This window comes from Pogona vitticeps, chromosome 6, assembly GCF_051106095.1.
Source record: "Pogona vitticeps strain Pit_001003342236 chromosome 6, PviZW2.1, whole genome shotgun sequence".
Lineage (NCBI taxonomy): Eukaryota > Metazoa > Chordata > Lepidosauria > Squamata > Agamidae > Pogona > Pogona vitticeps.
The window spans coordinates 47,656,771-47,672,700 of record NC_135788.1 but is presented as its reverse complement, the minus strand read 5'-3'; the positions used below and the strand labels follow the sequence as shown (position 1 = coordinate 47,672,700).

Below are 15,930 nucleotides of genomic sequence, written 5' to 3'. Positions count from 1 at the left end.
CGCCGGTTAGGGTAACCGGCGGCGGGTGGGATCCAAACCCAGGATGCCTGAAAGGCATCCCAATCCCACCACCCTCTCAGCCTGCCCCCACAGCTTGGATCCAAGCCGTGGGGGGTCGCTGGGAGCGGACACCCCCCCACCCTGCAGCCACCGCTTGAAGCCTCCCCGTGCTGCTTTCCCCAGCCATTCTCGGACGTCCAGGCGTCCGAGAACGGCTCGGGTAGGCGGCCCGGGCAGGCTTCAAGCGGCGGCTGCAGGGTGGGGGGGGTGTCCGGAAGGTTTCCAGGCTTTCACCTGGAAACCTTCCGGATACCCCCCACTCTGTCCCCGCTGCTGGTAGCCTGCCCGGGCCGCCTACCCGAGCCGTTCTCGGACTTCCAGGCATCCGAGAACGGCTCGGGTAGGCGGCGCGGATAGGCTACCAGCTGGGGCTGGCTGACGCTTCGGAGGGGCCGCGGGGAGAGGCCTCCCCATGGCCGCTCCGAAGCGCCCGCCTGGAGAATGCCTGCAGGCTGGCCGGCGCTTCGGAGGGGCCGCGGGGAGACCTCTCCCGCGGCTGCTCCGAAGTCCCCGCCCGGAGAATGCCTGTAGGCTGGCCGGCACTTCGGAGGGGCCGCGGGGAGACCTCTCCCGCGGCCGCTCCGAAGCGCCGGCCAGCCTGCAGGCATTCTCCGGGCGGGAGCTTCGGAGCGGCCGTGGGGAGACCTCTCCCGCGGCCGCTCCGAAGCGCCTGCCCCGAGAATGCCGGCCGGCTGGCCGGCGCTTCGGAGCGGCCTCGGGAGAGGTCTCCCCGCGGCCGCTCCGAAGCTCCCGCCCGGAGAATGCCTGCAGGCTGGCCGGCGCTTCGGAGGGGCCGCAGGGAGACCTCTCCCGCGGCCGCTCCGAAGCGCCCGCCGGGGGCCTATGGGGGAAACATCGCTATGCGAGTTTCCTCCATAGACAGCCTCGCTATACGAGGCAGTAATTTTCCCCGGAAACCCCCTCGCTATGCGAATTCATCGTTAAACGAGGCATTCGCTAAGCGAGGCACCACTGTATATTTAGTCCCTGGTGCACAGAGACACACACATAGTCCACATTGTTGGGCTGCAGCCAATGTTGAAAGCTGCTCACATTCTTGAAGGATTATTGTGACATAGTTCAAAGAATTCTGGGTGCAGAGGAAGGAATCCTGGGCCCAGTGTTTACTGAGCCATGAACCATCTGGTGATAGTGGCCATCCAAAGTCTAACTCTGAGCCTGGTCACATAGACAAAAAAAACCCAGAAATTAACCTGTTAAAAACCATGCTAAGTTTCACATTCATACAATGAATACCAAAGCCTGTATTTATTTTTCTCTGACTTGTTTTATTTTCTTAGGAAGTGAGTTAAAATAAATGGCCACCAGAGGGCCATTTATTTTAAGACATTGTTTTCTGAATTGATTTAAGCCCATTGTGAACCTTACAGCTGGTTTTAAAAGGGAGCCTCTCCATACCTACCTGATTTAAGAACACAAGCTGAAAGTATGTAGCCCCTAAAATCGGTAGATTAACAGAAGATACACATTTCAATTACTAAGTAGGAATGCAGGAAATGACTCAAAAACCACATGACCTCAGTCAGCTATACTTAAAAGGCTACATATTGTGAGTCTTTTGAGAAATGTCAATTAGATTAGATTAGGCATCCTTTAGTCTTGAGAGACTATGATAACGTGCTCTGAATGGAGGACTTGGAACAGCGTCTAGTGTGGCTGAGAAAGTCAATTCAAGAGTGACAATCCCTTCCACACTGAAGACAAATACAATCTTTCCCCTGTCCAGCTCCCTGATTTTGCTGGTTTCGGGACTGCCTCTTTGCTATGGCCTGCTGGACAAATGTCTCTTCAAACTGGGAGAGGTCATGCTACACCTCCTGTCTCCAGGCTGAACATTCAGATGTCAAAGTTTCCCATCTGTTGAGGTCCATTCCTAGGGCCTTCAGATCCTGCTTGCAGATATCCTTGTATTGCAGCTGTGGTCTCCTTCTGAGGCAATTTCCCTGCACTAATTCTCCATACAGGAGATCTTTTGGAATCCGACCATCAGCCATTCTGACAACATGCCCAAGCCAACATAGACATCACTGTTTCAGTAATATATACATCCTAAAAATTCCAGCTTGATCTAGGACTACTCATTTTGGAACTTTGTCCTCCCAGGTGATACCAAAAATGCGTTGGATATGGAACGTGTTCAGCTTCCTCTCCTGCCGTGCACAAAGGGCCCAGAACTCACTGCAGTACAGGAGTGTGCTCAGGACATAGGCTCTGTAGACCTGGATCTTGCTATATGCCATCAGCTTATTATTGAGTCATACTCTCTTTGTGAGTCTAGAGAACATGGTAGCTGCTTTGCCAATGTGTTCATCCAGCTTGACATCTAGGGAGACAGTGTCAGAGATTATTGAGCCAAGGTACACAAAGTCATGAACAACCTCCTTATGTGGAGATGGTAATAGAGGGAGGTGAGTCCACCCTGGCCCATGACTTGTGTTTTCTTCAGGCTGATTGTTAAAGTCTTGGCAGGCCTTGATAAAACGATTCATGATTTGTTGGAGGTCTTCAGCAGAGTGGGCAACTATGGCTGCATCATCGGCAAACAGGAAGTCCTGCATGCATTTCAGTTGAACTTTGGCCTTTGCTCTCAATCTAGAGAGACTGAAGAGCTTTCCATCTGATCTAGTCTGGAGATAGACACCTTCTGTTGCAGTTCCAAAGGTGTGCTTCAGCATGAAAGCAAAGAAGATCCTGAAAAGGGTTGGCGTGAGGACACAGCCCTGCTTCACTCCAGATGTCAAAGGGATCTGATGTTGAGCCATCATCAATTTTTTCATTCCACTGATGTTGAGCCATCATCAATCTCTTAATTCCCTCATGAAAGGACGACCTGACAATGTTAAGGAGATGAGGCGGAAGTATTTTAAAAAGGCCGTCCCTGCTAACCAAATCAAAGGCTTTTGTGAGATCTTTGAAGACCACAAAGAGTGGCTGTTGTTGTTCCCTACATTTCTCCTGCAACTGTCTGAGGGAGAATACCATGTCAGTGGTGGATCTATTAGCTCGAAATCAACACTGTGATTCTTGAAAGACTCTTTCTGCAAGCACCTGGAGTCTCTTCAGTACAACACGGGCAAGCAGCTTCCCTACAACGCTGAGAAGAGAGATGCCACTATAGTTATTGCAGTCGCCTCTGTCTCCTTTGTTCTTATACAATGTGACGATGTTTGCATCCTTCATGTCCAGCAAAGACGAAAGATTTCATACAGTTTGGTGGTGATGATCTCTTTAAAGCACTTCAGGACTTCAACAGGGATGTTATCCTTTCCAGGTGCCTTGCCGGAGGCAAGGGAATCCAAGGCCGCTTTTATTTCTGCTAAAGTTGGTTCGCTGTTCAACTCTTCCAAGAGAGGCAGGCACTCAATGTTATTTAATGCTTTTTTGGTTACTACATTCTCTCTGGAATATAGCTCAGTGTAGTGCTGCACCCAGCGGTCCATCTGCTGTGCTCGGTCCTGGATGATCACGCCTGTAGCAGACTTCAAGGGAGCAATTTCTTATGTATTGGACCTAAAGCCTGCTTGATACTGTCATACATTCCTTTGATGTTACCTGTGTCTGCTGCTATCTGTATCTGAGAGGAGAGCTGAAGCCAATAATCGTTGGAGCATCTCCTGGCGGCCTGTTGGACTTGGCTGTGATCCGCTCGAAAAGCTTGCAAGTTGTACTCATTAGGACAGACTTTGTATGCTGCTAGAGCTCACCTCTTATCCTCGATGGCTGGCATCAACTCCTCAGAATGGGCTTCGAACCAGTCGGTCGTCTTTTTCGTCTTCTTGCCAAATGTGGACAAGGCAGTGTTATACACAGCATTCTCGAAATTTTCCCATCGTTCAGGTGCATTTGCATCAGCTGGGCCTGGAAGGGTTTCTTTCCTCAAGTGCTTGGGCAAATTCCTCCACTTTTCTTTGATCGTGAGTCTTGCTGATATCAATACATCGTCTTCCTTCCTTTTTCATGTGATACAATCTCTTTGTTCACAGTGTTTGCTCTACTACACACCAGTGAGTGATCAGTATTGCAATCGGCACTCTGGTTAACTGCGTGTGATCTTAATACTAGGAAAGCTAGAACGTCTAGTGAGGATCAAATCGAACTGATGCCAATGCTTCGATCTTGGATGTCTCCAGGAAACTCTGTGCTGAAGCTTCGTATTAAAGAACGTGTTGCTGATACAAAGACCATAATAATAGCAAAACTCCAGCAAGCGTTGGCCATTTTGGTTCATGTTCCCAATGCCAAAACGGCCTAGACAAGTGGGCCAGGAATTGTGATCAGCACCAACTCTAGCGTTAAAGTCTCCAAGAATGAACACTGCCTCTCTTTCAGGGATTTTTTTTGATAGTAGCTGCCAGATTGTCATAGAATTTGTCTTTGACATCTGTTGTGGACAGTGTTGGTCCATATGCACTAATGAGGGTGACCGGTCCCACTGATGAGTGGAGCTGCAGAGACAGGATTCTTTCACTCCCCACTGTAGGTGGAACAATGGATCTCAGCAAAGTATTGAGAAATGTCGAGAAAATGGCAATAAACCATATGTGCTGCAATTGAGAGAGATGACGTACAGATGTTGTTGAACTGTGCTGGTGAGAAAACTGTTGTCACTTCTCCTATTTAAATAGAGATTATAGTTAATAGGTGTTCACTGCTATATATTGAAACCAGTGTATTTTATCCAGGGGAACACGCAGACTGATTAAATTTATTTAAAACTGCAAGGGATATCTTACTATTTCTGCTTATATATACACCAGCTATTGGCTGCTCCAAAGGTTTGGGGTGAGCCCCCTTCCAAGAGCACAAGCTAGTTATAATTCCATCTGACCCACCCCTACACATCCTACAGCCGTGCTAGAGAATGAGCAAAGAAATAACATAATACAGTTAAAATCGAGGACTCTTACAAATGTTTAGTTTTCATATTTCATGCAATATTTTGCCCCTGGATTACTTGGCTTACCACAAATGGTAAATAAGAAGGAGAATGAACCCTATTCTGAACCTAGAGGCAGAAGATAAAATGATTATTACTTTTTAATTATTCTAAAAAAAACCCAGCCCCATTATCTCTGAAATCTTCAAACTGCTCAGAAGTTTGAATGTGTGTTCTTAAGCAATTGGATCCAGACTCTCTAAATGCCCTCAGATTTGAGGTGTGACACACTGAGGTCCCAATGTTCTATGTATGCATGCTGCTACTTATAACCTGGTTTATTCCTAAAACATAGCTTTAAAGGGTTCTAGTGCTAGATCTGTGGGAGTATATGAGAGTGACCTACAAACCACTTGAGATAGCTCAGCTAGTTGGCTGTGCATATATGATGGAAACAGCAAAGAAGGTGTCATCCCTCAGATGGAGCACCTGGTTCCCTGCTTTACTGGGGAGCTCTGGGCAATAAAAGACATTGGAAGACTGCCAGAGAGCACAAGACAACAGAAACATGCTCAGAGCTTCGCCATGCTGGCTGGAAAGATTGGAATTTAAAATCCAAACAATGAACTTTAAATTAGGTACAGTGGTGCCTTGACGTACGACCATAATCCGTTCCACAAGATGGGCGTAACTCGAAATGGTCATAAGTTGAAGCACCATTTCCCATAGGAATGCATTGAAACCCCATTAATCCATTCCGGCCGGAAAATAAAAATAAAAAAACTGCAAGCTCCATAGGAATGTGCTGGGGCTGAAAAACACACCAAAACAAATAAACAAAAAACACAGCCAGGCCCAGTGGAACGCTATGGGGCTGGGAAAAAACACTAGAAAACCCCACACACACACAGCCAGCCCCAGCGGAATGCTATGGGGCTGGGGAGGAAACACAACCGCCCACACACAGCCAGCCCCAGTGGAACGCCATGGGGCTGGGGGGGAAAACACAACCCCCCAGACACAGCCAGCCCCAGTGAAATGCCGTGGGGCTGGAGGGGAAAAGACAACCCCCCCCACACACAGTCAGCTGCAGCAGAACACCATGGGGCTGAGGAAAAAAGACAACCCACACACACAGCCAGCTGCAGCAGAACACCATGGGGCTGGAGGGGAAAAGACACCCCACATACACACAGCCATCCCCAGTGGAACGCCATGGGGCTTGGGGAAAAAAGACAACCCCCCCAACAGCTAGCCCGAACATGATGGGGCTGGGGAAAAAACACAGCACAGAAACATAACCCCTTCCCAAAACCCAAACCCACCCTGCAAAACAAAGTAAATGTACTTACTTAGGAGCAGAAAGCAGCACCAAGCAGTCCAAAGCCTCCTCCGATCGCACTCACTCTAACCGTTGGGGCGAAAGAACTACAAAGAAGCAGCCTCTTCACCTATCAACAGTTAGCAAATTTGAATTCCCTGCTTTTCCCTCTGCCTTTTTCTGGTCACAACTTGAAGCTCTGCCGCAAGTTGAAGCAAAATTTTGCAGCCAGAGCTGGTCGCAACTCGAAATAGTGGTAAGTCGAGATGTTCGTAAGTCAAGGCACCACTGTGCAGGGCTGAACTATGTTGTAAAATTACCGTACCTACTGTAGGAATAAAGGTGGCAAAGTAGTCTTGCTTTGCTATTTCCACCACATCTTTGCAAAGCCAACAAGTGGAGCTTTTCCAGGGGAGTTGAGGGTTGCTTTCCTTTAGTGAATTTAGTATTGGAGTGCTCCAAGGCCCACACTGAAATGTTTACAAGGCACTTTCAAGGCACAGCTCATCTGCATGCTAACCTGAATACTGGCATCAATACACTGGATTATGGGGAAAGCCAGAGAGTTCCAGAAAAACATCTACTTCTGCTTCATTGACTATGCAAAAGCCTTTGACTGTGTGGACCACAACAAACTATGGCAAGTCCTTAAAGAAATGGGAGTGGCTGACCACCTTATCTATCTCCTGAGAAACCTATATGTGGGACAGGAAGCAACAGTTAGAACTGGATATGGAACAACTGATTGGTTCAAAATTGGGAAAGGAGTACAAGGCTTGTCCCCCAGCTTATTTAAATTATATGCAGAATACATCATGCGGAAGGCTGGACTAGAGGAATCCCAAAACGGAATTAGGATTGCCGGAAGAAATATCAACGACCTCCGATATGCAGATGATACCACTCTGATGGCAGACAGTGAGGAGGAATTAAAGAACCTTGTAATGAGGGTGAAAGAGGAGAATGCAGAAAACGGCCTGAAACTCAACATCAAAAAAAACAAAAACACACACACAAAAAAAACCTAAGATCATGGCCACTGGTCCCATCACCTCCTGGGAAATAGAAGGGGAAGATATGGAGGCAGTGACAGATTTTATTTTCTTGGGCTCCATGATCACTGCAGATGGAGACAGCAGCCACAAAATTAAAAGACACCTGCTTCTTGGGAGGAAAGCGATGACAAACCTTGACAGAATCTTAAAAAGCAGAGACATCATCTTGCCAACAAAAGTCTGAATAGTCACAGCTATGATTTTTCTTGTCGTGATGTATGGAAGTGAGAGCTGTACCATAAAGAAAGCAGACAGCCGAAGAATTGATGCCTTTGAACTGTGGTGCTGGAGGAGGCTCTTGAGAGTCCCCTAGACTGCAAGGAGAACAAACCTATCAATTCTAAAGGAAATCAACCCTGAGTGCTCACTGGAAGGACAGATCCTGAAGCTGAGGCTCCAGTACTTTGGCCATCTCATGAGAAGAGAAGGCTCCTTGGAAAAGACCTTGATGTTAGGAAAGTGTGAAGGCAAGAGGAGAAGGGGACGACAGAGGACAAGATGGATGGACAGTGTCTGCGAAGCAACCAACATAAATTTGACACAACTATGGGAGGCAGTGGAAGATAGGAGGGCCTGGCATGCTCTGGTCCATGGGGTCACGAAGAGTCAGACATGACTAAATGACTAAACGACGACGAAATAAACAAATATTAGGATTGGAAGAGCTGCATGTAACATGGAATAGTGTGGAAAGATATTAATTATATGAGACACTTCAGATATTCATTGGCTGAAATCCTTGTGTAAATTATGCCAGTATAAGGGAAATGATATTGCTTGCAATAGCAGATTGCCACTGATTAAAGAGTTCCCCACTTTGATTTCTCATTGCTTAAACATAATCTCATTGTGTGCAAATTGGCAGGCTTCATGCACAACCTGGAACTGAAGCAAGGACTCTTTAATTAACAGCAGTCTAAATCTCAGGAGCTGCATTCCAGCAATAGCCAGAGCCAAAAGCAAAAAGGGGGGATCCCAAATTTATGTATGTTAAAGCTTTTCCTGTCTCAGGAGAGGCTTTGAGACTTACAAGTGGGGGAAAAAACCTGAACAAAATTTGGAAAGGAATGGGAATAGGGATAAACTTCTTTAAAACATTAAATGATGGTACTTGGGGAAGAGGCTTGGGAGACTGGGGAACCAGAGTGGGAGAGCAGAGAGACTGGATTAGGCGCTTTTTAAAAAACAGTAGATGCTGCCAAACTTGATTTTGCAAAGTGTCAAGTATCCTAACTCTATGAAAGGTTACAGTGGTCTACATCTTAAAAGAAATATTCATAGTGCAAGACCGAACCTTCCCATTTTTGTACTGTTGCAAATTGTGGAAAACAAGAAAAACTACACATATTTCCATAATTTTATACCATTTTTTAAAAAACACACAATCCTGGTTTTCTTGTTATCAAACCTGAGTTATCTTTGTGTAGAGTATGGAGGGGCAAGAAAGTGTTAATACAGATGCATCCATATTATATGGAATAGATAAAACACACCATTACTCTGTTCATTTACTGATTGCTGAGCAACACCAATCTTACATGATTCTCACTAGTATTAATAAATTTGTAACTAATTTTTTAATTAAATTTCCCATGGAACTGGTTGGATGCATAGTGCGCATTTACAACTACAATTGTAATTCATGCTCATTACTCTATGTTTTTATATAAATGCACATTGTATTCTGGCTGACATAAGGTATTCATACCTACATAATATTTGTGATTCTCTTTGTCTAGTGCAAACATGAAAATTAATGCACAGTGTTTATCCAGAAATAAGCTCCATTCTGTTGAGTGAGATTTTTTTTACAGGTAATGGAGTATAGAATTGCAGCCTTAGACTTTTGTTGCTAGATATGCAGATAAGATACAGTAATGTGCTTTAAAGTCAAGGTAAATAGTTTTAGAGAAACATTGCCTTGTTAAATACGGAATTTCATTATTACAATAAACAACAAACCCCAAATAGTCCCCCAAATTATTGGGATAATTTGCACTGATAAAAATCTAACAGTTCTCCAAAGGGCTCTGTGTGCCTCACAGTTCTGCAAACCGAATTTGCTTTTTCACATTTTTATTTATTTTTCTACCTGTGAGCAAGTGGCTGTTGTTAGTTTCTGGTTGTTTTAATTTCCTGATACATTCAAGGTGTTTCCTATTTTCTACACATACCCAAGTATCAGTTTATAAATGGTTTTCAAGATTGGGGAATCTCTTCTTTCCTATCTCTTCATATAGAAATTCAGCAACACAAAACAGACAGCAGCTGGACGTGTATAGGAATGCAGAGACCAAACCTGTTCAGGAGCTGTTCAGAGGTTGCCTCTTCCCGTATAACACATGGGCTAGGTTTAATGGTATTTATAAGTTCAAAGCAACTCATCCCTTTGTGCCACTGAGGAGGAGGAGGAAGAGCCCTAGACTAGGCTTTTAAATCATATTCTACAGCAGCCTGTCATTTCAGTTTATGTGCTGGCATCAAGAGTCCAGGGAGAGCTCCTCTGTCATCTGATTGTACACTGCCATGATGAGCTTGCTGCACAGGGAACTGATTAATGGATGTGGAAAGATTCAGACCGCTGATTTGTGTCTTGATTTAGTTAGCAATTTCTCTGAACGACGAACAGGCAATCTCCTAAATGGCTGTGGATGTTTAAAAGCATCTAAATGGGTATGGATGCTTAAATCTAGCCTCTTCCTTGGGTATGGAGAAGAAGTATAATAGGACCTCTGTATCCACAGGAGATCTCTTCCACAATCTATTGCAAATGCCTGGAAACAGATAATACCAAACCTTATATACAACATAGAAGGAGGCAGGACAAAGGCTACAAGGCCTGCCCCCTTGTATGTTGCATACAGGATTGTGGTAAACCATGGATAACTGAATCCATGGATACCAATCCCGTGGATATGGCAGTCCTACTCTACTTCTCTAAAAAGGTTGTTTGAAAATACAGTGATCTCGAATACAGTTTTAGAACAGCAGCACTTGAATCCCATCCATTTTCTGGAGTTCTGGTGTCAGTGAAAGGCAAGAACATTTTGTGTACCTCCATACACCATTAGGCATGCAAAAATAAATGGATACAATTTTGTGTAGACTGTTGTCTGTCTTTCTAAGTTTTGAAAAAACTTAACATAAGTAGAACAGTAAAACAACTAAAACAAAATGTAAGTTAATATTCTGAATATTTCAATGTTATCGCATTTTTGAAACATCCAGTGGTTTTATAATTACCATGCAACTGGCTAGCATTTATTGAAATAAAAATCCATTTTCATAAAACTGCTAAGTACATTATATGCTCCAGTAGTTTTAATATGGGCATGTATGAAAACAACCACCCAAATTATGTATTACCGTACTATTGTAAGACTGTTGTGTATTTCCACCCTCGACATTAGTTTCTCAAGTGGAAATTGTAGCCAAAAGAAAAATAATTTGTATTACAATAATGACGGGGACCATATCTTAATAATTAATATGTGGCATCAATTCAATTCTGACTTACGGCAACTGTTTTCAGGGTTTTCTAGATAGTGAGTACTCAGAAGTGGTTTAACATTCCCTTCTCTGGGGACACTCTGGGTCTGTGTTGCTTGCCCAAGGCTACACAGGCTGGTTTTAATCCTGAGAGGCACGGTGAGGAATTGAACTTCCAGCCTCTTGCTCCACAGCCAGAGGTCTAACTCACAGAGCAATCTATCTAGCTGTCTCATACGTTAGAACCACTAAGAGCATGGTCTACGCCTGAGCACTGCTGAGTTTCATACACACTTACTGGGTTTAAAATACTTTGTACAGGTCTTCTCTCCTCTATTACTGAAGAGGAGGAAGTTATCAAAGCTCTTCTGACTTGGGATGCAGCAACACTGAATAATTTTGTTGTGTTATATCCAAACTAGTCTCCCAGGTTCTTTGGCCAGTAAGCTATTTTCCTTCCTACATGTCTTTTCCCATTTATTTTACCTTGAATGTACAGCTCTAGCACTGCATTTTTCATTTCTCACTGTGAGGAATTAGAAGGCATATGGGACTTGTAGTCATACAAAGATGGAGTCTGTTAAGTTTTCTGTGTAGTTTAGATCTAAACCACTGAATGTTCTCATGGGACTGTTCCATAGTATACTCTGGACAAGAAAGAGAATAGAGGAAGACCAAACACCACATTCCTCCTAATTGGAAACGAGATAAACACCTGCGGATCTCATATGAAACAGGGGTGGTGAACTTTATTACGCCCTCATAATCCTAATTGGTTAACAACCTGGAAGTGTAAGAAAGAGGGAGATCTGGAGACGAGTAGAAAATGGTTGTTTCTTGTAGGTGAGAAAAGGTTTTGTTTTTGAGAGGAAAAGAAAAGGGGGGAGGAAAATTCACCCAATTTCCCTAGTGAGCTGTTATGTAGAATGCTTGTCATGATGATTATTTAGCTTAGTTTTAGCTGTTATTATTCTAACCTAAGAATAGTAAGCTTATTTGAATCATAGTAACTGTTTGGATGTGTAGATGCTTTACGCTTTTAAAGCTGCAACTGTACTTTAATGGAACTATCTTATTTTCTTAATAAAACAATTATAATTCTAACTCAGGACGTACCTGAGTACCTCTTGAACATATCTCTTGAACAGCAGGACTGCACCTAAATCCAGTGTGGAGTGGAAAGGTCACTAATTGCCACTATAACAGAGAGGTCCACAGTCAATGGTTTATTGCCTTGTAAGCAGGCAAGAGGTTTTATTTTAGGTCGAACTTGTCCATAGGGCAAGTACTATGCACTTCTGAGGCTAAAGGACCTGTCTCAGGTATAAAAAGTGGTGGTCACTTGTACCTACAGTGACTCTTCGCCCAAGATATTATCTCTTTAGGGAGAAGTGTTTCTGACACTCACTATATGACCAAAGCAGTCGACTTCCTGCATTCTATGTGTTTTATGGTTTCTTGATCTTTGATTTCATTTGGTTTAGTACTGCTTTGTTGATCATCTTCTTGACCCAGCAACAACAACAAGAACATTGTCGAGAAGTATGACAGTGGAACCAGTTACCTCGGGAGTCAGTGAATACTCCAACACTGGAGGCATTCAAGAAAAACTTAGATAATCATCTGGCAGATCTGCTTTGATTGTGTTCCTGCATTGAGCAGGGGGTTGGACTTGATGGCCTTGTAGGCCCCTTCCAACTTCACTTTTCTATGATTACTTATTTCAGCATGAACTTTTGTAGTCCATGAATGCTCACACTGAAATAAATTTCTGAATCTTAAAGATGTCCCAATTAATCTGTTTTTGTTTTATTTTTGTTGTTGATGAAACAGACCAACAAGATTATATCTCTGAAAACTCTCAGTTCAGGACATTCTCAGCATCTTGTGATAAATTTCCATTTCACATTCTTCTTTCATTTTTTACATACAGTAGTTTTTCTTTAATGTCCATGATAGCATGCCACAGAGCAGAACTGAAAATCATAAGACTGGAAATCAGTGCCCATTCTCAAAACCAGTTTTATCTTTTTGGTGCACATTACATTCTTCATTTGAAAGAAGTTGTTCTGGGTTATCTCTGTTCTGATTCCTGCCGAGTCTTGCTATGATCCCACCGTCCCTTCGACCAAGGTTCAATACTTACTTTGGTCTATGTGCACCACATTTCTGTTGTGATTCTTTACCTGCATTTCTTGGACTGTTTGCTTTTTACTGATTACCATGAACTTGATTTTCCTAACATTCTTTTTAATTCTTTTGACTATTTGTTACTTATTTTATAGACTCTATTGCAGGATTACAGGACTCAGGATTACAATTTGAATTTACAACTCTTCCAGGATAAATTTTCAATGATTTAGTGTGTTAAAATGCCTCTGATCAAGTAGGATATAATCTACTTGCTTCCTTAGATTATTGTCATTAGTGCCATGTATACGGTTTTCTCAGTAGTAGTTTGAATATGACCTTTATGATTATGAATCTCCCTTTTTCACAAAACCGTATAATTCATCCCACACAGTCATTTAATCTTCCAAGTCTCTGTTTGCCAACAAAATTGCCAAAGGCTCCTTTGCTTATCAACATTCCACATTATGAAAAACAGATATTGCTTTTTCAAATGTTTTATAAAAGTGTTGAGTTTATCATAAATTTTTTCTGTGCCTTCTTCATCTTTATCATTAGCTGGATATTTGTATGTTGTTATGTGTCTGAGATTCTCCCCTTTTTTTTGGATAAGCATGGCCTGGTTTGAATACTGAGTGCAGAGCTTGGAAAAGTTAAAACTTCAATTGCCCTGTTGGACCTTAGAACCTGCAGTCAGAAAAATTAGGGTTTTTTTTATATTTGATACTGCAAAAGCTACTGATGTGTATAGTATATATGGTGAAAGTGGCTTTTCAGAACTCATCAAACAGCTGTTAGCTATGAACATCACTACAGATCTATTAACACCATTTCAGGATAAGAGCTGGTGTATTTACACAAACATATACAATATGCCTTGAAAACAAGTTGTACATCTCTTCAATGATGTAATTTCTGAAGGAAAAAACATCCAAGTACTTTCTTCATTTTCAGTAAAGGTGGTCACTTCTCTCACACTTTCTGTAGTACAGTAGTTGATATTTTGCCTATTGTTTTAAACATTTCTGCATTGCCAAGTGTCATCAAGAAAGATCATTCATAGATTCAAAGGAAATAGAACACCAGTATTATCTGCATATCTCAGTTGTACTTTGGATTTTTGTCATATTTTGATTCAAATCTTCTCCCAAATAGAAAAATTATCTATTTGTACAATGCAATATCCCTGAAATGCCTTGAATCAAACTGGTTTGCCTCCTTGTATATTTGAAAAGCGGTGACTTATTAATATACTTTTTATCAGTAAATAGTTTACATGAATTCATGTTGTATGTTTTAAAACTTATTAACAGTTGGCATGGCAGGATCTCTCTAGATAAAATCTGAATTGTCTGTGATCTCACAGAGTAATTGACAATGAAGCGCATAACCTTTGTGTGATCAGTTGAAGCGGTTACTTCCTTCAAGATATTTGGTAACAATTCCAAATTCTCACTATAAAAACCATTTTAAAGGCAATTCCGACAGTGCTTGTACTTAACAATTCCTTTTCTGGATATAGAAAATACAGAGCTTTTTGCATATACTGTATATTGCAATACTAGATCAATAATTATTGTCAGATTATTATTCTGGATGTGCTACATTTTTTCCCTTCTTTTTCCTCTCAAAAGCTGCAGACAAATAGTGAGAAATCGACTGAGAGATGTTCTGCTTTTTATGAGATTAATTACAAACACAGGGATGCTGTGTCTCGTCTACATGTATGACTGATCTTGGAGCAGGAAATGCAGTAGGAAAGTAATGCTTCATTTTCTCCAGTAAGCAAAGTTCAAAGATGTTTACATTCTGCTAGGTAAGCACTTCTGTCAAAAGACATGAAGACGAATGGGCTGTGCTGTCAGCACAAATTCACACTAAGGTAGCACGGCAAGCCCTCTCCGTGGACCTCTGCCCAGTCACAAGGCTATACAGCAAGATTTGTTAATTTAGCAAATAGCTTAATTGTCCAGTTTTATAATTAGCACAGAATGCAGACAAAGCCAATGTGGGGTAGCTGGCAAAATGCAAGATTTTTGTTTTATTGTGGTCATTTAGTCTCAGGGGAAGGAGAAGAAGATTGGATCTGACAGTTTGAGGTGGCTGGCATTTTGCAGTGCTTTTACTTGCACTCCCTTATATCAGACTCTGTTCAAGGAATAATGCATTGGTCTATTGTGCAAAACAGCAGCATGTGGCCAGAAAGAAAGCTATGAGGTCCATCCCTAATTTTCTTCTTCTTTTTCTCCCCTTTTTAATATCTGTCTGGGAAACAAATGATTACATTATAGCTGCACAATAGTGGATCTGTGTTATTGTGCAGCAGAATAAATCATGATTCTACAAAACAATTCTAAAATGGGGTTAGCCCAAGTAAAAACTTTTAAATTTGAAACTGGACTTCAGATCAGCACCAAATTTGGCACAGGCATAGCAGTCTGCTCCTGCTCTCTGCCGAATTTGGGGAAGTTGGGGAAAGGGGTTTCAAGTTATGATTTTTAAAAAAGTAAAACTGTACCCCACACATGTCTCCAGATTTAAAACGGCTCATGTAAACTGAAAAGACCAAGCCTGTTGATACCACCAATGGTAGCAGTCAAGATGGCCTACGACAGTGGTTCCTAACCTCGGGTCCCCAGATGTTCCTAGACTATAACTCCCAGAAATCTTGACCAGTACAGCTAGTGGTTAACACTTCTGTGAGTTTTAGTTCAAGAACATCTGGGGCCCAAGGTTGGGAACCACTGGTCTACAGGACACTCTCTTGTGCTCACTACTCATTCACATTTGTCAAAAACAGTCATCATGATTTTTCCTTTCTGTTTGGGTGATAAGTGGTTAGCTGATGAAAAAGGAATCAGCTTCTGGGATTTCCCCTTGCATGGTGTCTCTTTGTGAACGGTAGTGAGTACAGGAGGGCATCCTGTGTAGACCGTCTTGACTGCTGCTATTGGTGTTAACATTCACCCTGCCCTTTG

General features: G+C 42.6%; 1 long non-coding RNA gene across 1 annotated transcript in view; it reads left to right on the top strand.

The window, feature by feature from the left end:
• Nucleotides 1–15,930, top strand: part of LOC110082163 (uncharacterized) — a 121,496-nt gene that overhangs the window by 95,754 nt on the left and 9,812 nt on the right. The gene's annotated exons all lie outside the window — the stretch shown is intronic.